Source organism: Bubalus bubalis, chromosome 4, assembly GCF_019923935.1.
Source record: "Bubalus bubalis isolate 160015118507 breed Murrah chromosome 4, NDDB_SH_1, whole genome shotgun sequence".
Lineage (NCBI taxonomy): Eukaryota > Metazoa > Chordata > Mammalia > Artiodactyla > Bovidae > Bubalus > Bubalus bubalis.
The window spans coordinates 141514848-141540956 of record NC_059160.1 but is presented as its reverse complement, the minus strand read 5'-3'; the positions used below and the strand labels follow the sequence as shown (position 1 = coordinate 141540956).

The 26109-nt window shown below is 36.0% G+C and overlaps 1 protein-coding gene across 7 annotated transcripts in view; it reads left to right on the top strand.

Annotated features, from left to right (window-relative positions):
- The window catches only part of CTNNA3 (catenin alpha 3), a 1922732-nt gene that overhangs the window by 1798235 nt on the left and 98388 nt on the right, over positions 1–26109 (top strand). The window lies entirely within an intron of this gene.

Below are 26109 nucleotides of genomic sequence, written 5' to 3'. Positions count from 1 at the left end.
CAATATGAAACAAAGCATTCAACTAATACAAAACTGTCACTACTAGATTTAGCATTTAAAAGCATAAGAGACTGGGAGGAAGTGAAGGGATAAATTGGGAGATTGGGATTGACATACACTTATTACTATATATAGAATAGGTGATTGATAAGAACTCTAGGCAGTATTCTGTAATGACTTATAAGGGAATGTAATCTAGAAAAAGAGTGAATATATGTGTATGTATACAAACTCACTTGGTTTTATAGCAGAAACTAACACAATGTTGTCAATCAACTATACTCCAACAAAAATTAAAAGAAAAATGCAAAACAAAAAACATAGAAGATGATGCTGTTAATGTTAGGAATATTACCATGTCTATGGTGAAGAAGTGGATATCTGTGAGAAATCAGCAATCTCTTTCCTCAGGCCATGATGCATTATCAAGTCAGATGCTGCTACAGAGAATATAGTCGGCTGCTGGAACACTGGATCTTAAGTCACTTAACTTGTGCTACTTTTATTCATTCATGAAATGTGTCTTAGTCTGTCTCAGGCTAGTAATAGATTAGTTTCATCATGTGAATCAGTCTTTAATTAGTTCCCCAAATCTGCTACTCATCTTGGCAAGCATATGTTCCACTTCTTAATTTGGCCTTTGTTTACATTATCAAATAGCTTAGTGTTGCACTAATATGTTGCCTGGGAAATAGAGTTTGATAATAGTTCCTTACTTTGGCTTGTTAGTGAAAGAATATGGTGACACATAGATTTTATGAACTATATATTGATAGAGTCCATCTTTACAGAGGATGGAATCATTTTGTTACAAGGCTCATACACCAAAGTATGGGTATTTTCATACCATTTATCAGTCTGGGAAAAACCATAGTTTGACTATATGGACCTTTGTAGGCAAATCAATGTCTCCGCTTTCTAATACACTGTCTAGGTTTGTCATTGCTTTTCTTCCAAGGAACGTCTTTTACGTGGCTACAGTCACTGTCCACCGTGTCTCAGTAGCTTTGGGCAAAGTTGTAGTTTTTTATAAACTTTGCATCTATCAGTTTTTCAAATGATTAGAACAGGTGCATATCTTTGATTCTTATTGAGCCAAATTATGCTACTGAAAAGCAATCCAATTATGTTCGATTTGTGAGAAGAAATATTTCTGAGTAGTCACCATAAACTTGACTTGATTAAAATATAGTGGAACAAGGTATATGTAGTGTCAGGAAGTTTTTCTGATTATATAAATACTTGTGTTTTTTTTTCTGAAAGATGGCTTTTTGAAGGCTGCAGCAGTGATTTAGCAATGCAGCTATCGTATAGGTTATCTTATTTATCAAGTATTAGATTTCAAAACGGAGAAGGCAATGGCACCCCACTCCAGTACTCTTGCCTGGAAAATCCCATGGATGGAGGAGCCTGGTAGGCTGCAGACTATGGGGTCACTAAGAGTCGGAAAGGACTGAGCGATTTCACTTTCACTTTTCACTTTCATGCATTGGAGAAGGAAATGGCAACCCACTCCAGTGCTCTTGCCTGGAGAATCCCAGGGACGGGGGAGCCTGGTGGGCTTCCGTCTATGGGGTCGCACAGAGTCGGACATGACTGAAGTAGCAGCAGCAGCAGATTTCAAAAACATAAGAGACCTAAAAGTTCCTGCAGTCCCTCTTTTCATTTTACAGGCTAGGAAGTGAAACACAGAAAGTCTTCAGGAGGTAATTTGATACTATGTCTAGGGAGAACTTAGATTGTTTATTCAAGCAACATTTGTGCTGGCATTTTTAAAGTAGAATTTGTTATAGCATTCATAGTTATATTTTAATTTGTCTCATACTTTTATTTCTGTAATAAGTAAGTGATATATATCACCTCTATCTCTTTCATTACTGGAAATAGAGAAGCCTGGTGAGTAAGTCAAAATTTGCTGATGTCAGTATGAGTCAACATCCTGCTTCAGATATCATCTCTCTGCTTGCTACTTTAAGCTCATCAATTGTGAATGCTAATGAAATATCAAGTTAGAGACTTTCTATATTTGGCAAAAATACTTTTTAAATGCAAAGTTGTAATAAGTTCTGGATTATTTTGAGGAAAACATGTCAGTTAAAGTAGTCATTCAGCCAAGCTAAAACATTTTTAGTGTCATTTAATATTTTATTTTTCTCAATTTTGGTCATTAATATTGTGATTTATCAAGCATGAAATTTTCAGCATTTGAGGGTTCTATGAATATTTGTTTGGTTATTATTAAATTAGAGCTTTTGTGAAGTACCATGTTTAGAGTCTCTTTTAGAGTAGAGTCCAATTAGCATCTTATAAATAATGCAAATATGAATGAATCAGTAAGTAAGATTTCTGCCAAAGTTCACTGCTTGTTTTCAGCATAGTGCTATTTACAAATTCCTCAAGTTAGTTTAATGCAGTCTTTCAAACTACTATTATGAGTACTTAGGCAATATTCACATTTTAATTTACACAGAGTAATGTCAAACATAAACTGCCTGTAGATAATTGTTACAATTATCTTTAGTTTGGCAGTCCTCTTATAAGAAATGAATCCACATATTTTCCTTAGTAACACTGAATTTCCAGCATACAGAGAGCAGGGAAATTCAGCCTTTTCTTTCAGTAGGTTTTCTATAATCATAATTATTGACAGTGTTTGCACGTTCGCCATCCTTGTGTTTGGAACTATGCAAAAAATATGTAGACCAGACTTTCTGTCTTTAAGTAATGTCCGTGACAATAGATCACAACCATAAAATTATTTAAGAAAGTGAAGAGACTTCACTTTATTATTTAAGAAAGGAGAGACTTAAGAGCTGTCGGTGGTCAGGCAGAGGGTCAAGCAGGAGTCAGTGATCAACCATGAGTAAAAATCAGATCATCATCAAGTGTTTAAACTTAGGGACCAAATTCCTGACAGCATATGAAAGACCCAGTCAACTGGCAAATTATCCCTGAGGCCAGCCAGTGCTCTTTGAGCATCAGAGAGTTTACTTGCTATATTGAATTAGTAAATGCTGTTTAAATGTTTAACACCACTTCTTTACTCTGCAGACATGTTTATTTTTTGTGAAGAATGGCAAGAATAGAGATGCCCCAAACATATCAGCATTCCAAACTTTCCAGATCTGGTCCTTACGCATTCTCCTATTTCTTCCTTCAACACTCTCTGTGGAAGTTCTCTGGTCTGGTCAAATTAGATGACTTGTCCCAGAGAAACTCAGTAACCAGCATGTACCAGCCTAACCCTCCTTTCCATTTCACAAAGCCTTTCTCCATTTCCTTTTAGCTCTGAAATTTTGCACTTAGCCCTCTGGGATAAATGTGTGCAGACTATGCCTTTCTTCCAAATAAAAATTGGTCTTATAAGCTTTAAAATTATAGTGGGTTTGTTTGTTTTAGTGTCATTTGCCATTTTTATTGACACAATTGAAATATATAAAGTCATGTTCAACTACTTTGCTGTTGAGTATTTTGCCATGGAGGAAAGAGTAGTTCTGAAGTAAATGTCTTATATTTACTAAATTTGGAATACTTGAAACCTGATATGATTGGGTAACTTACTCTATTTCTGTTGTATCTCCCCTAAGGAAAATAAGTTGCTCTCAGATCAATAGTGAATGTAATATTGTGTTAATTACAATACTACAGAGATAAAATGGAGGAAACACTAATGGACTAATTATGCTAAAATATTTCCATTCCCAGGCAGGCATATAATGAAATTGTCAAAGTTCCTATCCTACCTTATTCATTTTATAGACATGGGAAGTACAGTGCCATCAAATTATACTAACAAATTTTTAAAGATGTTTATTATGCCTGCTTCTTTTCTTTTAATGTCTATTTCCCCTTGGCTTTTATCAGTGACTCTATTTTTTCTCATTTATTTTTCCCCTACAGTCCTGTGTTTATTAATAGATCCCTTAATATAGTATTAAAATATTTCACAAATATAGATTTTTAAAATTTTTTAAAGGATTTGAAATCTTTCTAAAAATCAGAACCATAGATATAACTACTTCAAATAAGTACAAACAGAAAAAGATAAAGTTGGAGATTCTGTAGGGAGAGGCATAAGATCTTCCAATTCAGCATCCTTCCTAGTTTTTCACTTCTGCTATTTATATCCTTGGACATCTCAGTGAAAAATAACTTAAACATCATTAATCTACCTAAAAATTCTATGTATTTAACGCTGCTGATTATATTGCCTCTCCATGTAAATACTACTCAGAGGTGGTTGAGTCATTTTCTTGCGATTATAGATATTTATATATTTCTACATATAAAATGTATGGATCTGTAACTAAATGTGGATGAAAGACAATTCATCTTTTTTAAAAATTTGAGAAGTAATCAGGAATTGTTGGTTTCTATTCATTGTAAATTATGACACATCTGCAATAAAACTCTCAGCTAAATAGGTAATATATTACGTTTTCATGAGTTAGTTTAGTAATTTGGTTAAAATACAAAATATTTCATGCCTGTTTTGGTTATACATTTATTATGCCATATGGTCGATTATCTATGTGGCTGTCTTCCTAACTGGTTTCAGATAACTGAAAATGTAAACAAGTTTGCTTTAAAACTAATATAGAAAATAAATACCTTCATTTATCAATATAAATATAATTGATTTTCCTCACTATAAATAATACTTTTTTTTTAACCCAAAGGTGTAGTCTACTTAAATTTTGAGAGACCATTTATTGAAAGGCATAAAATTATAAGATCTAAGACCTGAAAGTGCCTGTAAGATTATCTTTTCCAACCTTCTCATTTTATAGAGAGGGAAGATAATTCCAGTTTTAAAAAATTCAATATTCCTTCTTGGGTAAATGATTTGAGAAATGGTTGATATCTCTCTGAAGGCCACTGAATTCAGGGCTTTAGATTTAATGTGACATTTCATATAAAACAGAAGTGTTGATTATGTAATAAGTAAAGCATATTGCAGTATAATTGCTCTACATGAGTTGTGAGTGCCCATAAAGAATGACTTTGGTAAAATAGATGTCATAATTGTGCTCATTAAGCAATCTGAATGTTTAGCTATGTGTGACTGATTATTTTCTTTCAAAATAATACTGATGATATATTAGGACAAAATTCTGTCTTCTACGTTGTTCACCTAGATAATATCCACACTTGCATGCAGTGTGTTTTTAATGTAACCTTTGCAAAGTAATTAAGTAGTGTAGTGCTTTATTCGGAGAAGGCAATGGCACCCCACTCCAGTACTCTTGCCTGAAGAATCCCATGGACGGAGGAGCCTGGTAGGCTGCAGTCCATGGGGTTGCTAGGAGTCAGACACGACTGAGCGACTTCACTTTCACTTTTCACTTTCATGCATTGGAGAAGGAAATGGCAATCCACTCCAGTGTTGTTGCCTGGAGAATCCCAGGGACAGGGGAGCCTGGTGGGCTGCCGTCTATGGGGTCGCACAGAGTCGGACACGACTGAAGTAACTTAGCAGCAGTAGCAGTAGCAGTGCTTTATTTAATAAAACTTAAAAATTGTGAATAAAAATACTTCTGCTGATTCAGAATAGGCTATTTTATATACTGAGCATTTTGCATTCATTCTTTGTCAATCAGTATAACAATGTGTGTATATGCATGTGTATTTTATTTTACTTATGTATATTTTAATTGACTTTATCTCCCAATGTAGTTAGATAAGCACTTGAGCCCCAGAACTATGGATGTTTATGTCGTTTGCAATTTGTATGTAATATGACAGATATTGGGTCAAATCACGTTTCTGGGATAGAATTTAAAAGATCTCTGAGGGACCAATCATCCTCTCTTGAGATCCAGGAGTTATGATAATACAAAAGATTGTCCCAAACCAATATGTTTTCACATATCTAGCCACAATAATGTCAGTACAATAAAAATAAGGGCATAGAAGACACAAGAAGAAATCATGTGTATCTTTGGGATAAATTGAATTATTCTTCAGAGAGCTGGTCCAAAACAACTCATTAATAGACTGTAAATCCCAGTATTTATGTATATGTCATTTTAACCTGCAGCCACAAACAAAACCCATTTTCTCACTTGTCAAACCTGAAATTTGATCCATAGCAACTGTTCTGTTTGGTACTATAATTAAGGGATATTTAGGATGGTTCACTGGAGAAGACAATGGCACCCCACTCCAGTACTCTTGCCTGGAAAATCCCATGGACAGAGGAGCCTGGTAGGCTGCAGTCCATGGGGTTGCTAAGAGTCAGACATGACTGAGCAACTTCACTTTCACTTTTCACTTTCATGCATTGGAGAAGGAAATGGCAACCCACTCCATTGCTCTTGCCTGGACAATCCCAGGGACGGGGGAGCCTGGTGGGCTGCCGTCTATGGGGTTGCACAGAGTTGGACACGACTGAAGCGACTTAGCAGCAGCAGCAGCAGGATGGTTCAAACTGTTTCCTCTCTATGTGCCTGTTCACACATAAGGGTTTCTCTCATCTCTGGAAGTCACTAGTCCTAATTCATCAACCCATTGTCATGGTGTAAGACAGCTAAATTTTCACAGCTCTACCACCACCTGCAGTGACTTCTTTACCTTTTCTTACAATTCAAATAAAACTTCTTCAGTGATATTTCAATCTAGGTATATTTTTAGTTATCTCTTCCAACAGAAATGCCAGAGGTAATGTGTTAAGTCTTGCTATTCACAATACTTACTATTGCTCTCCAGGAGTTTATTTGGAACCTCTCCATTGGTTGTTGTGGTCAGAGCTAACTCTGAAATAATAACATAGATAGGGAAATATTTTTTTTTTTTTTGGTCAACTTTACCCCAACCTGGCTGATTTCATAAGACTAACAAGGCATTACATTGGAATAAGAACAATGATTCTGAAAAGTTTAAGCATATTATAAAATATTCTTAGTTGTACAATGTAGTGTAATTGGAATGACCAGTTGGATCTGTTGTTGAGTACCTCTGCATCTTACAATGCAAGCAAAGGTCTAAATTCATACCCAATGCTGAAAAGGAAAAACATAATTCAGGCATCTATATAGTTAGGTTGTTTTATGTACTTTAATTGTATTGTGAACCCAAGATTTGTACTGTTAGTGAAATAAGAGGCAAAAAGGTCCTAAGCTGAGATATTAACTTTTATTTAAACATCTGATTAATGAAAATTACTCTGGTAAAGATCAAAAGCTCTTGTTTTTCCGTCACTGTCATGTTCAACTCTTTGTGACCCCATGGACTACAGCATGCCAGGCTTCCCTGTCCTTCACTGTCTCTTGCAGTTTGCTCAAACTCATGTGCATTGACTTGGTGATACTAAAGGCTCTACCAATGCAGAATTTGAAATACCTGCTTTTATCATTACACATTAATTTGAATTTGTAACTTTATTCTTTCACACCTTCCAGAAACTCATATGATAAATTTAATGAATGTAATTAAAGCAAAGCCGTTATATTTTACCTTGAAATTTATACCAAATAAATATTTCAGATTATATTTGCAAAAGCCTTGCTAAGTGAACAATACAAAGAAATAGAGGAAAACAATACAATGGGAAAGACTAGAGATCGCATTGAGAAAATTAGAGATACCAAGAAGCAGTTCATGCAAAGATGGGCAAAATAAAGAACAGAAACAGTATGGACCTAACAGAAGCAGAAGATATTAAGAAAAGGTGGCAAGAATACATAGAAAAACTATACAAAAAAAGATCTTAAGGACCCAGATAACCACAATGGTGTGATCACTCACCTAGAGCCAGACACCTTGGAATGCGAAGTCAAGTGGGCCTTTGGAAGCGTCACTAAGAACAAAGCTGAAAGAGGTGATGGAATTACGGCTGAGCTATTTCAAATCCTAAAAGATGATGCTGTGAAAGTGCTGCACTCAAAGCTGGGAAAACTCCACAGTGGTCACAGGAGTGAAAAAGGTCAGTTTTCATTCCAATCCCAAAGAAAGGCTGTCAAAGAATATTCAAACAATTGCACTTATTTCACATGCTAGCAAAAAAATGCTAAAAATTCTCCAAATTAGGTTTCAACAGTACATGGACTGAGAACTACCAGATATTCAAGCTGGATTTAGAAAAGGCAGAGGAATCAGAAATCAAATTGCCAGCATCTGTAGGATGAGGGAAAAAAGCAAGAGAATTCCAGAGAAAAACACCTACTTCTGCTTCATTGACTATGCTAAATCCTTAGACTATGCGGATTAAAACAAAATTATTAAAGAGACAGAAATACCAGAGGACCCTACCTGTCTCCTGAGAAACCTGTGTGCAGGTCAAGAAGCAACAATTAGAATAGGACATGGAACAAATGGACTGGTTCACAATTGGGAAAGGAATACCTCAAGGCTGTATATTTTCACCCTGCTTATTTAATTTACATGCAGAGTACATCATGTGAAATACCAGGCTGGCTGAAGTACAAGCTGAAATCAAGATTGCCCCCAGAAATATCAATAACCTCAGATATGCAGATAATACCACCCTTATGGCAAAAAGCAAAGAGAAACTAGATAGCCTCTTGATGAAAGTGAAAGAGGAGAGCAAAACAGCTGGCTTAAACTTCAACATTCAAAAAATGAAGACCATGGCATCTGGCCTCCTCACTCCATGGCAAATAGATGGGAAAAAACTGGAAATAGTGGCAGACTTTCTTTTCTTGCTCTCCAAAGTCACTGCAGATGATGACTCCAGCCATGAAATTCAAAGACACTTGCTCCTTGGAAGAAAAGGTATTACCAAACTAGACAGTGTATTAAAAAGCAGAGACACCAGTTTGCCAACAAAGGTCCATATAGTCAAAACTGTGGTTTTTCCAGTAGTCATGTGTGGATGTGAGAGCTGGACCATAAAGAAAGTTGAGTGCCAAAGAATAGATGCCTTTGAACTGTGGTGCTGGAGAAGACTCTTGAGAGTCCCTTGGATTGAAAAGAGATCAAACCAGTCAATCCTAAAGGAAATTAACCTTGAATATTCATTGGAAGGACTGATGCTGAAACTAAAGCTCCAATACTTTGGCCACCTAATGCAAAGAGCTGACTCATTAGAAAAGACCCTGATGGTGGGAAAGGTCTAAGGCAGGAGGAAAAGGGGGCTACAGAGGCTGAGATGGTTGGATGGCATCACTAACTCAATGGACATGAGTTTGAGCAAGCTCTGGCAGTTGTTGAAGGACAGAGAAGCTTGACGTGCTAAAGTCCATGGGGTCACAAAGAGTTGGACATGACTGAGCAGCTGAACAACAGCAACAAATAAATTTATGAAAGTATATCTCTTTATGATACCTTTCCTATTAAAAGATAGAAAGAATACATACCATTTGTACTAAGATCAGAAAATGAATTTTAATTTAAGGATTTTTTTCTCTAACAATGGGTGGAATTCTTTACATTTCAATGAAATTAGATTTGCTTTTCAGACAATTGTAATCTAATCCAAGAAAGTTTTGTTTCTATTTTGGCATAAATCTTCAAATTTAACTCAAAATTTTATGAGTAAAGTGAAATCAAATATCTGAGTGCTTAAACTGAGTAATTAGAGTCTGAACTCTGGGCAATCTGTGATTGCCAACTCTTTCTGTCTCTAAATAATAGACCATATGTGTTCCCTTGTGTATACCTCTTTCCTCTGTGTCCTAATAGCAGTTGATGGCATGGAATATATATGGAAACCAAGATGGGAATCTAATTTGAAGACTGTCTTTCTTCTCTATTGGATTGAGATGAGAGCATATGTCATGTGTGGCATGGTCACAATGACTGTGCACAGCATTTTCCACCCAGGCTGTATCCAGAGCTCTTAAAGTACTATGTTTCTGATTTCTACAGAGCACATAGGCTTACCTGTGTGGTCATACAATGTGTGTGTGTGTGTGTGTGTGTGTGTGCGTGCACGCGCGTGCACGTGTGTGTGTGTGCGCACATCTGTGTGTGCACACATGTGCTTGTACATGCTTAGTCATCTCCGATTCTGTGCAATCCCATGGACTGTAACCCGCTAGGCTCCTCTGTCCATGGAATTTTCCAGGCAAGAATACTGGAACAGGTTGCCAAGCCCTCCCCCAGGGGATCCTCATGACCCAGAGATAGAATCGGTATCTCTTGAGTCTTCTGTACTGGCATGCAGATTCTTTTTCTCTGTGTGTCCTTAGGCATCTCACAACTTCTTAGGCTATATAGATTATGATATATAGTTATACTTTACATATATTACATATAAATATACATTATGTTTATTTCTCCATAGGAGAGGAGACTTTATCCTATTATTTATCACATAATTGCTTATCTATAATAGAGGCTGGGAAACTTTCTTTACAGAGCCAGGTGGCAAATATTTTAGACTTTGCAGGTCATATAGTCTCATTCTTAACTACTGAACTCTGTGGTTTGAGCACACAAGTAGCCATTGACAATACATAAATGAATGAGTGTGACTTGGTTCCCATAAATTTTTATTTGCTAAAACAGGTTGTAGGCTGAACTTGGCTTGTAAACCAGAGTGTCAACTCCTGAACTAGGTCATGTGGAAAGAATTCTGAATATATTCACATTCTAATGAACTATGTTTATTGTTATTCTGCCTTCATTTCTACTACAGCAAAACAATATCTAGAAAGAACACTTGTCTACCAAATACTCATATTTTTTCCTTCTCATACATAAAAAATCATGGAATTCTAGTACAAGTATCTATGTAAATAATTTAGCATTATTCTGAACTATAAATAAGCAAATTTTATTAAATCATTACACTGTCCCACACAGTTGTTCTTAGCCAAGTGTGGCTATGCAACATTTAATTAAAATTAATACAATTAAAATTCAGTTTCATCCATTGTATACAACATATTTCAATTGATCCTAGTGGTTACCATATTCAATAGCACAGGGACATGTCCATTTTTGTACAATGTTCTGTTGGGCAGTGGTAATATTAGACCAAAAACATGTATAATAACCCTTAGAGATAAAAAAGCAAGCATTCTCATATAAATGATAGAATTAACTCAGAATTAATTCGGAAAACTAAGATCATGGCATCTGGTCCCATCACTTCATGGCAAATAGATGGGGAAACAATGGAAACAGTGAGAGACTTTATTTTGGGGGGCTCCAAAATCACTGCAGATGGTGATTGCAGCCATGAAATTAAAAGACGCTTACTCCTTGGAAGGAAAGTTATGACCAACCTAGACAGCATTTTAAAAAGCAGAGACATTACTTTGTTAACAAAGGTCCATCTAGTCAAGGCTGTGGTTTTTCCAGTAGTTCATGTATGGATGTGAGAGTTGGACTATAAAGAAAGCTAAGTGCTGAAGAATTCATGTTTTTGAACTGTGGTGTTGGAGAAGACTCTTGAGAGTCCCTTGAACTGCAAGGAGATCTAACCAGTCCATCCTAAAGGAGATCAGTCCTGGGTGTTCATTGGAATGTCTGGTGCTGAAACTGAAACTCCAATACTTGGGCCACCTGATGTGAAGAGCTGACTCATTTGAAAAGACCCTGATGCTGGGAAAAATTGAGGGCAGGAGGAGAAGGGGACAACAGAGTATGAAATGGTTGGATGGCATCACCAGCTCAATGGACATGAGTTTGGGTGGGCTCCAGGAGTTGGTGTTGGACAGGGAGGCCTGGTGTGCTGCAGCTCATGGGGTCGCAAAGAGTTGGACATGACTGAGTGACTGAACTGAACTGAAAAGGACATATATTTTAAACTTTCAGAATCTATAGTTATTCCTTTTCAGACTAACAAAGATTTCCATATGATAGTATTTCCACAGAAATTTCCTAGAAATTTGCATCATACTGTTTGTATTCAAGGAAAAATTCTATCCCAAGGTCTATTATGTAAATGCCACCCATTGAATCGGTTCAATCAAATTACTTCTTGTTGACTTCTGTTACTTAGAATTTATTAAATACTTTTAAGAAAATTGAAAAATCTGAGCTTTCATGCACCCAAAAGGAGGGGGGCTATTCTATAGGCTTTTCTCTTTATTTGTGTATGTGTGTGTGTGTATGAACTGAATTACTTTGTTATTTTCCCTAGGACATTAAAAATAATTTATTTGTGTTTATATAATGAATACACTGAAGAAATTTGAATCAAGACACATCTTGACTTGTAGAAGTTTTTTAATTTTTCAAAAATTCTGATTACTGAAATATTTTAGAAATTTCAGAAAAACATTGAGATTCTAAAGGAAAGTACACAGGACAGGTTTTAATTTTTTTAATCTAGTCAAGGGAAATAGCCTTGAATCAATTATCTATGGTTTTCAAAATATAATCAAGGATTTTTGACAATATTTAGATGTTGAATTGCCAAGCTATTAGCAACCAAGAGATCTGATTAGACATCCATATTAATAAACACCTGTCATAATAGCATAACAGATGTTCTAGAAACATAGCTAACCCAAAATGTAAATTTAAAAATTTTGGCCATATTCCTCTGCAATATGACACTTAAATTTCACAACTTATTTGTTTTACTAAAAAGCAATTGTTGAAATAATCTCTCAATAGAAAAGTGTTTAAATGTAAAAGGTTTTCTTTGAAATTATCAAAGTACATTAACAAAACACTAACGAGAGGTCACTGTGTGTGTGAAATACACACATATATATTACCCAATTTAGGATACACTGTTTTAAGATTTGTGGTAGTACATGCAGTTTTAATGGATACTAATACATGTAATTTTAATGGACACTACAATCTATATAAGTTACATAAATTAATAGTTTTTGACAAAAGGCTTGTGTTGAATACTTGTTCACTCAACACAATGGTTTTATACTTTACTAAAATATTGAAACTAATGTATTCTCTTTGTTCTGGGAGCCTATTTCATGAAAATAATGTATATAAATAGTGTGTATAAAGTAGTATTGATTATTTGAATACATTTAGTAAGTAGTGTATATTATAAAGAAACAAAATGCATGTAAAAGACCAAACATATTCTCTAGCCACAGTTGAGTGGAGAGGTTATTTTATTGTATAAATGTGGTTATTTTTCTTAGTATAACTCCAGATATAGAATATTGCCTATGTACATTTATATATTCAGTTCAGATCAGTTCAGTTGCTCAGTCATGTCTGACTCTTTGCAACCCCATGGACTGCAGTATACTAGGCCTCCGTGTCCATCACCAGCTCCCAGAGTTTACTGAAACTCATGTGTATTGAGTCGGTGATGCCATCAAATCTCTCATCCTCTGTGGTCCCCTTCTCCTCTCACCTTCAATCTTTCCCATCATGAGGGTCTTTTCAAATGAGTCAGCTCTTTGCATCACGTGGCCTAAGTATTCGAGTTTCAGTTTCAACATCAGTCCTTCCAATGAACACCCAGGACTGATCTCCTTTAGGATAGACTGGTTGGATCTCCCTGTAGTCCAAGGGGCTCTTAAGAGTCTTCTCCAGTACCCCAGTTCAAAAGCATCAATTCTTCGGTGCTCAGCTTTCTTTATAGTCCAACTCTCACATCCATACATGACCACTGGAAAAACCATAGCCTTGACTAGATGGACCTTTGTTGGCAAAGTAATGTCTCTGCTTTTTAATATGCTGTCTAGGTTGGTCATAACTTTCCTTCCAAGGAGTAAGCGTCTTTTAGTTTCATGGCTGCAGTCACCATCTGCAGTGATTTTGGAGCCCCCCAAAATAAAGTCTGCCACTGTTTCCACTGTTTCTCCATCTATTTGACATGAAGTGATGAGACCGGATACCATGATCTTCGTTTTCTGAATGTTGAGCTTTAAGCCAACTTTTTCACTCTCCTCTTTCACTTTCATCAAGAGGATTAGACAGTATCAATTCAAGAGAATTTCTGTTAGTTAACTTCGATGGATCATTAAAGTATGTGTCCCCCCAAATTCCAGCATAATTGCAGATAGTATTAATAATAGCATTTATATATCTGTATAGAAATTTGAAGTACACAAAGTACTTTCGCATTCATTAACCCATTAAACTCTAGAAATTCTTCCTTCCATGAGATGGGCAAGAATGACATCCTATGCTCTTTTTAAAGAGATGAAATCTGGTACTTTCAGAGGTTAAGGAGAGACTGCTTATAAGTGTTTCCGGTCCCCATGTCACCTCTCAAGATTATAGCAAACTGACATGGGTGTCCAGATTCCTGGTGTTGACAGCATCAATGTTGGCAGAGGTAAAAGCCACTCATTAAATGGAGCAGTGTAAAAATTCAAGGATGGTGTCAAAAACAAACACCTGAGAGAGAAATGTTAGGAGTGCTACATATAGCCTGAATATTGTCTGTCAGGAGGGAAATTTGTTAACAGAGAAAAGAGTCAGAAATGGATAGACACACACACTCACATATACACACATACTTGGAGATGATGGAAAATTAACCATAGTAAATGTTTAAAAAATGATAAGGCCATGAAGTTTATACCTATGTCCATTTATTAGCTGTGGATTTTTATCCATACTAATGGTTAAATCCTAAAACATTGAGTTCTATATTTAAAGCAATAGATTTACTATAAATTTAGTTTTGACTGAAGGTTGAAATACAAAAATTACTGTTTCTCTTCCTCATTCCTCTTCTCTCTTTCTCCTTACTTCTCTTTCCACAAAGCCACCAGACTTCCACAGCTTCTTTTGCACAGCGTTAATTCTGACACCTTAGCTCTTCGTAGAAACTCAACCTTAAGCCTTTTACAATTTCTCCCTTTGTTAGCTGCTGTCTGTCACTGTAATTATCTGAGAGCGCTCAGATTGTTCTTCCAACATTAATGCTGTCTTCTCGCAGCGGTTGAGGTGAGTTTTGACAAGAACAGTATGGAATATGTGCTTCTAGATCTGCCTCACTCATGACTGTGGCATCAGGCATTTTTCCACTTACTTCTTTTCTTCCTCCCTAGTTTGGGTTTGATTAGCAACATTATTATTCTTCTTTTATATGAAGAAAAGTTTCTTTATTTTCTTTGTTTATTGTGTTCAGTTTTTTAAACATTCTTTTTCTTCCTCCACATTCTATAATGTATTTACCAGAACAAGCAATGGTGTCTTAACAAACATGCCAAATATCCAAGCCTAATACTTCATTCTTGTAGGACACACCTGCTGTATGACAAACCCAGACAAAAGATCTAGGGCTAGTTTGAAGAATTAAGTAGATTTTTGTTCAATTTAAATAAATAGCCAATAGTTAAAGCTGCCAATCTCACCAAAAACCTCTGTCCTTTGTAGTTATGGGCCCCCATGTGGAAATATGAGGTCAGAAAGTAGATGACTATTAGTCATGGAGGTTATAGGAATTATTTCCACAGTTGAGAGAACCCAGACTAATTAGTCATCAAGTTCCCATTCAGCTATTAGTTTCTATAATTGTATAGTTCAAAGGCATTTGTGATTATAAAGTATCATGATTCATGTCCACTCTGATTATCTAGTTTTCATTCACTGGCCTCATTTTTCTTAGTTTTATCCTTTAATATCATTATGTGTGGTTTATAGTACTTATTGAAGACAGAAATTAGCTATTTTTAAAATATTCTGTGCATCACTTATGTAACTTCAGCTAGACTTTAAAATGTAAAAGTTATCTTTTTTCTTATCTATATTCAACTTTTGTTATATACTTACACCTGTCTTAGTACAGATTACCTCTTCAACTAATATTCCCTGCTGCTCCAATCAAGTATTTTATCATATTTCTCAGTTTTAGTTGTTTATTTCTTCAATTAACTACATCTCCTATTAGATTTCAAGCTTCAAGAATACAAATGCCCAGGAAAAATTCTGGTCAGTAGTTATATTTACTGAATAAATTCAGGATGAACAAATGACTAAATGGACTATTTTTTTTAGTTTTACATTCATAAAGCCTGAAATAAAACAGAGAAGACAGCCTTGTTCAAATGGTCCTTCCACTAAAGTGACATTTCCCTTCAGTCATTCTATATCATAGAACAGGGGCTATGCCAGTTTAATCTGTCATATTGCCTAGGAAAGTACCTCACACATAATCAATAATTATTTGTCAAACACATCGATAATTAACAACCTTCATCAAAGGTTCTTACGAAATAGCTTTTCATAAGAAGCCTTAGGAAAACTGGAATATTTAATTATTTCACGCAGGAAAAAGAGGAGCTGTATTTCTTTCTTGCCCTCAAAGAGAATTAAAAAAAAAAAAACTGGCAACCTTGGATAGCCTAAGCATAGAGAAAGAATCAGAAGCATCGGGTTGGCAAACCCCTGTTTTGCCAATTCTTGAATGTGAAACTTGACTGAGCCACTAGCTTATATAAACATCAGTATTTTCTTTCATAATTGGGTCTGATAAGCATTGTCATTACTATACTTCAAGTTTGTTCCACATATTAAAATTAAATAACCTGTAGGAATGGGCTTTTTAATTTATAAAATGCCATACATTTGAAACTTACTAGTATGGGTAACATTAAAACTTCTGTGATATTAAGGATGAGCAATCTGTTTAATCAACAAGTAAAACTAACAGATGCATTCAGATTTAACTAACAAGGAAATGGGGAGGCAAAACAAAAGAGAAAGTACACTAATAATGAACTATCAGAAAGAGAAAGCAGAAAAACAATCATTTAGAATTGCATCAAAGAGAGTAAAATACCTGGAAATAAACAAGGAGGTAAAAGACCTATACTCTGAAAATTTTAAACATTGATGAAGGAACTTGAAGATGATATAGAGAAATGGAAAGATATCTCATGCTTATAAATTGTAAAAAACATTATTGTTAAAAAGTCAGTACTACCCAAAGCCATCTACAGATTTAATACAATCTCTTTCAAAATAACCAGGACATGTTTCATAGGATTAGAAAAAAATAATTCTAAAATGTATGTGGAACCACAAACGACTCCAAATTGCCAAAGCAATCTTAAGAAAACAAAGAACAAATCTGGAGGTATCACACTCACTGATATCAGACTAAACTGCAAAATTATAGTAATCAAACAGCATGGTAATGGCATAAAAGCAGACACATCAATCAATGCAACAGAATAAAGAAATCAGAAATAAACTTACATATTTATGTTCAATCAATCTACAACAGATGGAGCAAGAGTATGCAGTGGAGAAAAAGTCTCTTAAATAAATGTTTCTTAGAAAATTGGACAGCTACATGTAAAAGAATAAAATTATAGCATACTATCATAGCATGTACCAAAATAAACTCAAAATGGATTGAAGACAAAAATGTAAGACCTGAAGCTATAAAACCCTCAGGAGAAAACAGGTAGAACATGTTGACATAAACTGTAGCAATGTTTGTTCATTTGGGTTTTTTAATTTGGTTCTGTCTCCTAAGGCAAAAGAAACAAAAATAAAGGAGACCTAATTAAACTTTTCATTTACATAGCAAAGAAAAGCATGAACAAAATGAAAAGACAACTGAATTGGAGAAAATATTTGCAAATGATATGAAGGATAAGGAGTTAATATCCAAAATATATAAATAACACATACAAATCAATATAAAAAATGAACTATCTGTTTATAAAATGAACAGAAGACCTGAATAGACATTTTTCTGAAGAACATGTACAGATAGCTAACAGACACATAAAAATATGTCCACATCTCTAATTATGAAAGATGTGCAAATCAAAACCACAATGAGGTATCATCTTACACCTGTCAAAGTAGCTGTCATCAAAAAGTCTACAGATGACAAATGTGGGAGAGGATGTGGAAAAGGGAACCTTATTAAATTGTTGGTAGAAATGTGAATTGTTGCACCCACTGTGGGAAACGGTTTGAAGTTCCCTTGAAAAACTAAAAATAGAACTACTATATGATCCAGCAGTTTTACTCCTGGGTATATATCAAAAGAAAATGAAAAAAAAAGTAATTTAAAAGATACACCCTGCTGTTTAGAGCAGCATTATTATGTACAAAAGCCAATATATAGAAGCAACATAAGTGTCCATCAACATATGACTAGTTAAAGAAAATGTGGTATGTGTGTGTATATATATATACACACACACATACAGAGACAGAAAAAGACAAATGCTGTTTGTATTTGTAAATGGAAATATAGCCATTTTTTTGTTATAACTTTAAGTGGAGTTTAATCCATAGAAGTATTGAATAACTATTTTATATGCCTGAATATAATACTATATTAATACTATAATTACTATACTATAAATACTATAATACTATATTAATATAATACTATAAATCAACTATATTAAAAAAAAAAAAGAACAAGTAAGAGAGAAATTAGTTGTACCTGATGGAAATTTGTAAGTCGAACCTATGGTGATCAGGTAGTCTGAGATTCCTAAATTGGGGCTTCATCCATTTCAAAGTTTTCAGTTCACTTCAGTCACTCAGTCTTGTCCGACTCTTTGTGACTCCATGGACTGCAGCACACCAGGCTTCCCTGTCCATCACCAACTCCTGGAGCTTGCTCAAACTCATGTCCATCGAGTCAGTGATGACATCCAACCATCTCATCCTCTGTTATCCCCTTCTCTTCCTGCCTTCAATACTTCCCAGCATCAGGGTCTTTTCAAAAGAGTCAGTTCTTCGCATCAGGTGGCCAAAGTATTGGAGTTTCAGCTTCAGCATCAGTCCTTCCAATGAATATTCAGGACTGATTTCCTTTAGGATGGACTGGTTTGATCTCCTTGCAGTCCAAGGGACTCTCAAGAGTCTTCTCCAAAACACAGTTCAAAAGCATCAATTCTTCGGCACTCAGCTTTCTTTATAGTCCAGCTCTCACACCCAAACATGACTACTGGAAAAACCACAGCTTTGACTAAATGGACCTTTGTTGGCAAAGTAATATCTCTGCTTTTTAATATGCTGTCTAGGTTGATCATAGCTTTTCTTCCAAGGAGTAAGTGTCTTTTAATTTCATGGCTTCAGTCACCATCTACAGTGATTTTGGGGGGCCAAGAAAATAAAGTCTGTCACTGTTTCCATTTCTTCCCCATCTATTTGCTATGAAGTGATTGGACCAAATGCCATGATCTTAGTTTTCTGAATGTTGAGTTATGAGCCAGCTTTTTCACTCTCCTTTTCACTTTCATCAAGAGGCTCTTTAGTTCCTCTTCACTTTCTGCCATAAGGGTGGTGTCATCTGAGTATCTGAGTTTATTGTTATTTCATAGATTGTATGAAGTCAGATATGAAATACAGATGTATGTTTCTATCCAACAGAGGATTAACCAAAACAAAGTGTCATCTTATGCAAATGGTAAGCTAGTCCAACAGTCAGAGACATTATGTTGTGAATCTAATCATTGTTAATATAGAAACTGTAGCAAAGATATATTATGTTAGTGCTTACAAAGAATCTCTTCTCAGGTGGTTGATATTAAATTTTATTTACAAGAGACAGACTATAGCAGGAGACCCCCTTCTGGTAGTGGGCATGGCCTTCAGAATCCTTAGTATAAGCAGCAGTTTAAATGATTTGACTCCCCTTTACTTTTTTCCCATTAAATCCAGTGGAAACCTTTGCAATTCTACCAGTCTGACCTGGTACACTTTCCCCACAGTTAGTTATGTGTATGGCGTAAGGAAGAGAACATAACCTTTGAAAAGAAAATTAAATCATTAATCTCACTTTGGTGATCCTTGGGAGTCATCTGAGTATGTGGGAAAATATAAAGGATGCCCACGCTCAACTCTCAGACAACAGAGCAGAACCTGGAGTTTTCAACCCTTGAAGTATTTACCATGCTTCCAGAAATAGTAGCTGTATTTAAAAATAAATTTGGTCTTTTGTTCCTTGAACTTCTTTTTTTCTTATCTGCAATAATGTTTGTTGGTCTTCAGTTTGAATTCACCCTTCACCTTTAGTTCTTTGCTGCTCTAAAAAAGTCCCTAAAAATAATTCCTGTTGTCTTTACTCTAGCATCTGTTCTTACAGGAATAAACTGTTTTTAGTTGTTCTGTAACTTCCATAATGATTCCTTTCCCAATATCCAGTATCAAAATGAGAAATAAAAACATATCCTTCTGGTCATACATAGTTTCTATCTGGAACTAATTTAGAATAGGAGAAGGAAGATATATTATATATAGATGAGTATAATATGTTGAATTGTACATGTACACACATTAAAAATTTTAAAATAAAAGCTGTCTTAGGATAATCACCCATTGTCTAATATCAGTTATTCAAAGATGGTTATCCACTGTGAAATTTATATTTATTTTGAATCTTTTAAAAAACAACCCTTTTCTCATTTTTAGCTCCTCTTTGCATGTCTTCTAATAATCTATCATTTGATAACACTTAATAGAGGCAAGAATATAAAAGTCAAAATTATAAAGTTTATTTGCCACTAGGGTAGAGTGATTGATTAACTTATCTCTTCAGACATGTATTTTTGGAAGAACTATGATATATAATGACTTCCCAGGTAGCTTAGTGGGAAAGAATCCACGTGCCACTGCAGGAGACATGAGTCAGATCCCTGGGTCAGGAAGATCCCCTGGAGAAGTAAATGGCAACCCAGCCTAGTATTCTTGCCTGGGAAATGCCATGGACAGAGGAGCTTGGTGGGCTACAGTCCATGGGGCGGCAAAGAGCCAGACGTGACTTAGCAACTAAACAACAAATGATAACGTATGTCCACGACTGGTCTCCTCACTGTTCTCCTTGCATGCAGATGCTCGAGGAAACCCAAACATGAATTGTCCTTGAAGCAATTCTAAAAGATGTACAGGCAAGATGGTAGGAATGTTCATAGGAACCAAATATTTATCTCCTGCTTTGGTCAACAAGAAAGGTTTTATGGAAAAAAAATCATTTGAACTACACCTTTAAATAGTAAATTTGGGCCATGAGGTACTCTACTGGACAGGGAAAATAAAATATTTGAAATTTTATTTTATTTTTTTGTTATCAAAACATAAGAATTGTATCCTTAATGGTATTTAAAAAATGATTGACTGGTCCCCTGCAAGAGCTTTGTACAGCATAAAAGGACTGATTATGGTGCCTTCACTTGTTCAGTAGCTTTCAACATGTCACAATGTGTCCCTGGTTAACTGGGTTTATGAATTGCATTATCTAGTTTTAGTGAAGCTAACCTTCACTAAATAGGATACATTTTAAAAAATTTTTCAGATAAAACAAAATCAATGAAAACATTGAGGATCATTAGAAGACAAGCTCAAACAGAAAACAGGATGTCAGAGTTGACAATTCTCTTATTCCTAGGAGATACTGGTGAGCCACATTACAATGAAAAATCACTGGTGATCTAGTCAAAATTGACAAGAACTGGCCCAATAAAATTAATTATTAAGAAGACTGTTTGAACTATGAATTTACATTCCCTAATATTCATGTTAAATTTCTCCTAAAGGGAATATTACATCTTGAGATTGTTTTAGCGACATTATCATTAGCAAGATATTTAAAATAATTTCTTTTATCTTTAATTGATCTCTTTACAATTTAAATTTCTGTATATGTTTTGTAATAGACATAATTTATTAGCACTATAGTACACATGTAACATAAATAAATATGCATATATAGGAAGTGGAGGTAAAACATGTGTTATCTCATTCTGTGCTTCACAGAGCAGGATTTATAAAGGCGCAAAGCAACCTATTTGGCTATAACTATGAATGTTTTGCTGAATAAAGCACCAAAAGTTCAATATGAAGAGGGGATGTCTTGAGAATGCCAGCTCCTAGCGTAAGCATATTAGCTTTCTTGGAGCTAATCCCATGGAACAGACACAATCTTAATGATTTTAGCCTCTGGGAAAAATGTCACTTTTTCCCCATTGAGGGAGGAGAAAAAAGGTATTTAGCACCAGAGTCTAAACCACAGAAATACATTCTGTGAGCTTCCTCTTGAGAGCTGCAAATTTGGATTTTATTCAGAGTAACTGAACTATCGTGGCCATTGACTTCCTCATTTACTATTTTTTCCTTCCTAAATAACCCCCACTTAATTGGAATCCCAGTGTCTCACATTTCAAAGAACATTTTCAAAAAAAAAAAAAAAAAACCATGGATTTGGAGAGGAGTTCTAAGCTGGAGAGAAAGGCAACTATTGCAGTCAAGTTCAGTATGCTCACAGGCCACAATTAAAGTTTTCAAAAGAATTTTGGGAAACCTTTGGGGCCTATTTTCAGAAAGAGAGAACTGGCAGGCCTTGAATGGAATAGACCCCATGCAGAAAAGGGTGGAGGAGATGTGTGGTAGGATACATCCTGACACCATGACCCAAGGCACCCCACAGGGGTAGCACCAAAGGACTCACTCCGAACAAAGAGCAACAGGATCTAGAAAGTTATAGAGAAAAAGGAATGGAGGTACGGAGGTCTCAGCTCTGACTTTTCTATGTGTTTCTATTGTAATTTTGGTTTAATAAGAAATAAGTCATTAAGCATACAATTCTAAACTAGGTTATAGTCCTTTTAATACAGTTCCATCTGATATAACCATGTGACTTTCTCCATGGAGCCATCCAGTATAAAAACAGATCCAAATACCTGGCTATGGCATGAGTTTATTTTGTCCCCATGGCAAGAGACAATTTTTGGGCAAAGGCCATCACATACAGACAAGAGAAGGATGGATCACACAGCTGAACATGGTACTGGATGACTACTGTTTGATAATAATATTGTTTTAACTTTTACTTCAGAAGACATTAAGCCTGTTGTCTCACATAGCATTAGTTAAATAGTTGAATATTATGCCTGACATGGGGAGGAAGTAAAAAATACTATGTTTTTCTAAACTAGTGCTGGCTATTTCATTCATTTACTTAAATGAAAACCATTTTGGGGTTACTTCACAATAAAATAATGTAATATGGCATGCAAATCAATGGAGAGCAGCAACAATGGCACATTAGCAAGAAGACTAGCTACATAAACCAGTAGATCTCAAGTCACACTCAGTGTGAGTAAGCCCAATAAGCCCAAGGCCAATGGTAGGCCTTGTAGTGTTCTAAAATTTAATAAAATGCAGTTATATTTGACTAGAATAGAGGAGGGAGAGCATACCAAAGATTAACTGGCAGTTTTTTTTATTTTTTTAACTGTGCCAGATCTTATTTGCAGCACACTTGATCTTCTAACTTCATTGCAGCATCTGAACTTTTAGTTTTGGCATATGGGATCTAGTTCCCTAACCAGGGATTGATACTGGGCCCCCTGCTTTGGGAAGCACAGAGTCATAGCCCCTGGACCATGAGAGAAGTCCCTTACTGTCAGTTTTTATCATCTCCAAAGCATCAAGGCCAGATACTGGTGGCAAGCCAGACTCTTGAACCCCCTCTATACTCAATCTGTTAACTGTGATAAAAGTAGAAGTGTACACATGTTCCCAGTGTACACCCGTGGCGGATTCATGTTGATGTATGGCAAAACCAATACAGTATTGTAAAGTAATTAGCCTCTAATTAAAATAAATAAATTTAAATTAAAAAAAAAAAAAGTAGACGTGAAAGGCACTCAGTCGTGTCTGACTCTTTGCAACCCCACGGACTATATAGCCATAGAATTCTCCAGGCCAGAATACTGGAGTGGGTAACCTATCCCTTCTTCAGGGGATCTTCCCAACCCAGGAATCGAACTAGGGTTTCCTGCATAGCAGGCAGATTCTTTACCAATTGATCTATGAGGGAAATCTTTACTAAATTAGTGGCCTTTTTACCCTCTCTATGCTTCTTCAACTGGACCGTAGGATAACATCAGGCCATGACCAGATTAAAAAGTGAGTTGGTATATTGGTTTTAAGAAGGTCAAATGTCAAATATTAAAAGCTAAATAGTATTATTTCCATAAATTGAAAATGAAACCCATAAAATTTGGTCCAATATTAAAGAAATAGGAGCGGTCCTTATATCACAGTGGTTTAAGGGGAAGCTGGAAAAAGTGCCCAGGCTCTATAAGAGATCGTGTACATGATTAATGCCGAGGCCACTGCCAACAGGAAAAAGAGGGACTCTCACAGTTGGAAAGTGTGATTGTATTTACAGTACATTGGCTTTGATTAATGTGTGCACTCAGAGAAGTAATGTGTAGAAGGCGAGAAAAGACCTGTTTTCAAATGCTGGTGCTGAGTACAGATTTCCCATTATGTCCTAAGGAAGTATCGATGAATAATGACTTAACAGTCCTGGTTTTTGGTGGTGATGCAGGGGTTGCTGCTGCTGCAGGAGTTACTTTCCCATGCATGAAGACACGTACAAATGGATTTCCGTGTCAGTTTTCACCACCCATGTGAGTCTGGAGAGCCACTGCTGAGAAATTTATCCCTTATTTCAGTTTCTTAACTGATTGCTTCCAAGAGGTTTCTTAAGTGATTTCAATATAATGTCCCAAAATGACCCCTTAACATAAGCAGCAGGTATAGTTTCTGAATGTCTTATGAAAATATGTTTCAGAATTTTCAAGACCTGTAGGTCTGAAAGAAACACTGAATATTTATAATAAATCACCTGAAAAATGTTCCCTATCTCCCTCAGACTAGGACTTCTCTGCTTATCTCGCTCCATGGTAGACTTGATGTACTTTCAGGCAATGGATGTGTGTGAATTTTCATGGACAGCCCCAAGAGGCGAGAGAGTACACTAAAATTACTGTGTCCTGAATGAAGAAAGAACAGCACCAGGAACAAAAATAGTCTCTCTGGGTAACTGGTTTTCCCAGATCTTTGAATTTCTTCAGGCCCCACCTTTTGAAATGAATTATAAGAAGAGGAATATAGAGCAAGCAAGCAATTAAGAACCAAGAACCTGAAAGTTTCACTGGCGGTTGTAAAAAGAAAGAACTTGCAAGCTGGAGAAGCAACTGCCAGATCTCTTTCAATTTGTTGAAGCTGATTTGTCTAAGTCCAGGGAAATCCTCATAGGAGCCAAGTCTGACTACTTGGTCACGAATCTTGAGGATTGCAGCAGCCTGAATAATGGTTCTCTGGGGTGTCCCCCTTCTAATCCTCAGAACCTGGGACTGTTACCTTCAGTGGCAATAGGGACTTTGTCTATGTAATTACATTAGGGATAGTGAGATGTGAAAATTGTCCTGGATTATCTGAGTCAACCTGATGTAATCACAGAGGTCCTTACTAGAAGAAACAAGAAACCAGAAAGGAGAAGGTCATCAAAGCGATGACAGAAATAGCAACTGCAGTGATGTGCTCAGAAGATGGAGGAAGGAGCCACAGCTCAGAAACACAGGTGACCACTAGAAGTTGAAAAAGGCAAAGGAATGGATTCTCCCCTTACAGCCTCCAGAAAGGGCCTGCCCTGACAACCCCTTGATTTTAGTGAAAGTTCTTTAGGACTTCTGACTTCTGCAACTGTACAATACTATTTGTGTTGTCCTAAATCACTGCTGCTGCTGATTAGTTGCTTCAGTCATGTCCGACTCTGTGTGACCCTATGAACTGTAGCCCAGCAGGCTCCTCTGTCCATGGGATACTCCAGGAAAGAATACTAGAGTGGGTTGCCATGCCCTCCTCCAGGGGATCTTCCCCACCCAGGGATCAAACCCAGGTCTTCTGCATTGCAGGCAGATTCTTTACCTCTGAGCTGTGAGGGAAGCCCACTGAGTTTGTGACAATTCATTCAGCAGCAATAGGAAATGAATACAAAGACTCTGCTTGAAGAAAGATTAAGAGAATATTTGATAAAAGAGTGATGCCAGGTGTGGGTAAAGAGGGAGCAGTGAGAATCAGCAGCCATGAAACTACCAACTGTTGTTTCCTCTTTAGGCTGATAACAAGAATGTCCTTGTTATCAGAAAAATGATGGATAGTAGCAAAGTTTCTTAGATGTCTATGATCTTTAGGTGGAATATTAAATTTATTTAATAAACCAAAAATTGGGCTGAGGTCACTAGAAAAAGCTTCTACTTATATACCACAATTTTCAGCAGTGCTGTGGTTCTCAAATGAACATTAATGGCTTCACTGTAGGTTCTAGAAAACTTCTGATTGTCAATTACAGGCGCCCACCACTAGATTACATCTCTCTCCAAACCAAAACTCAAAAGTCCAATTGAGAAGGGGAAAAAAACAACAATTGCAACTTTCTTTTTCTCTGAATATATCTGCTTTTAGCCTCAAGTAGAGTGAAAAAATAAA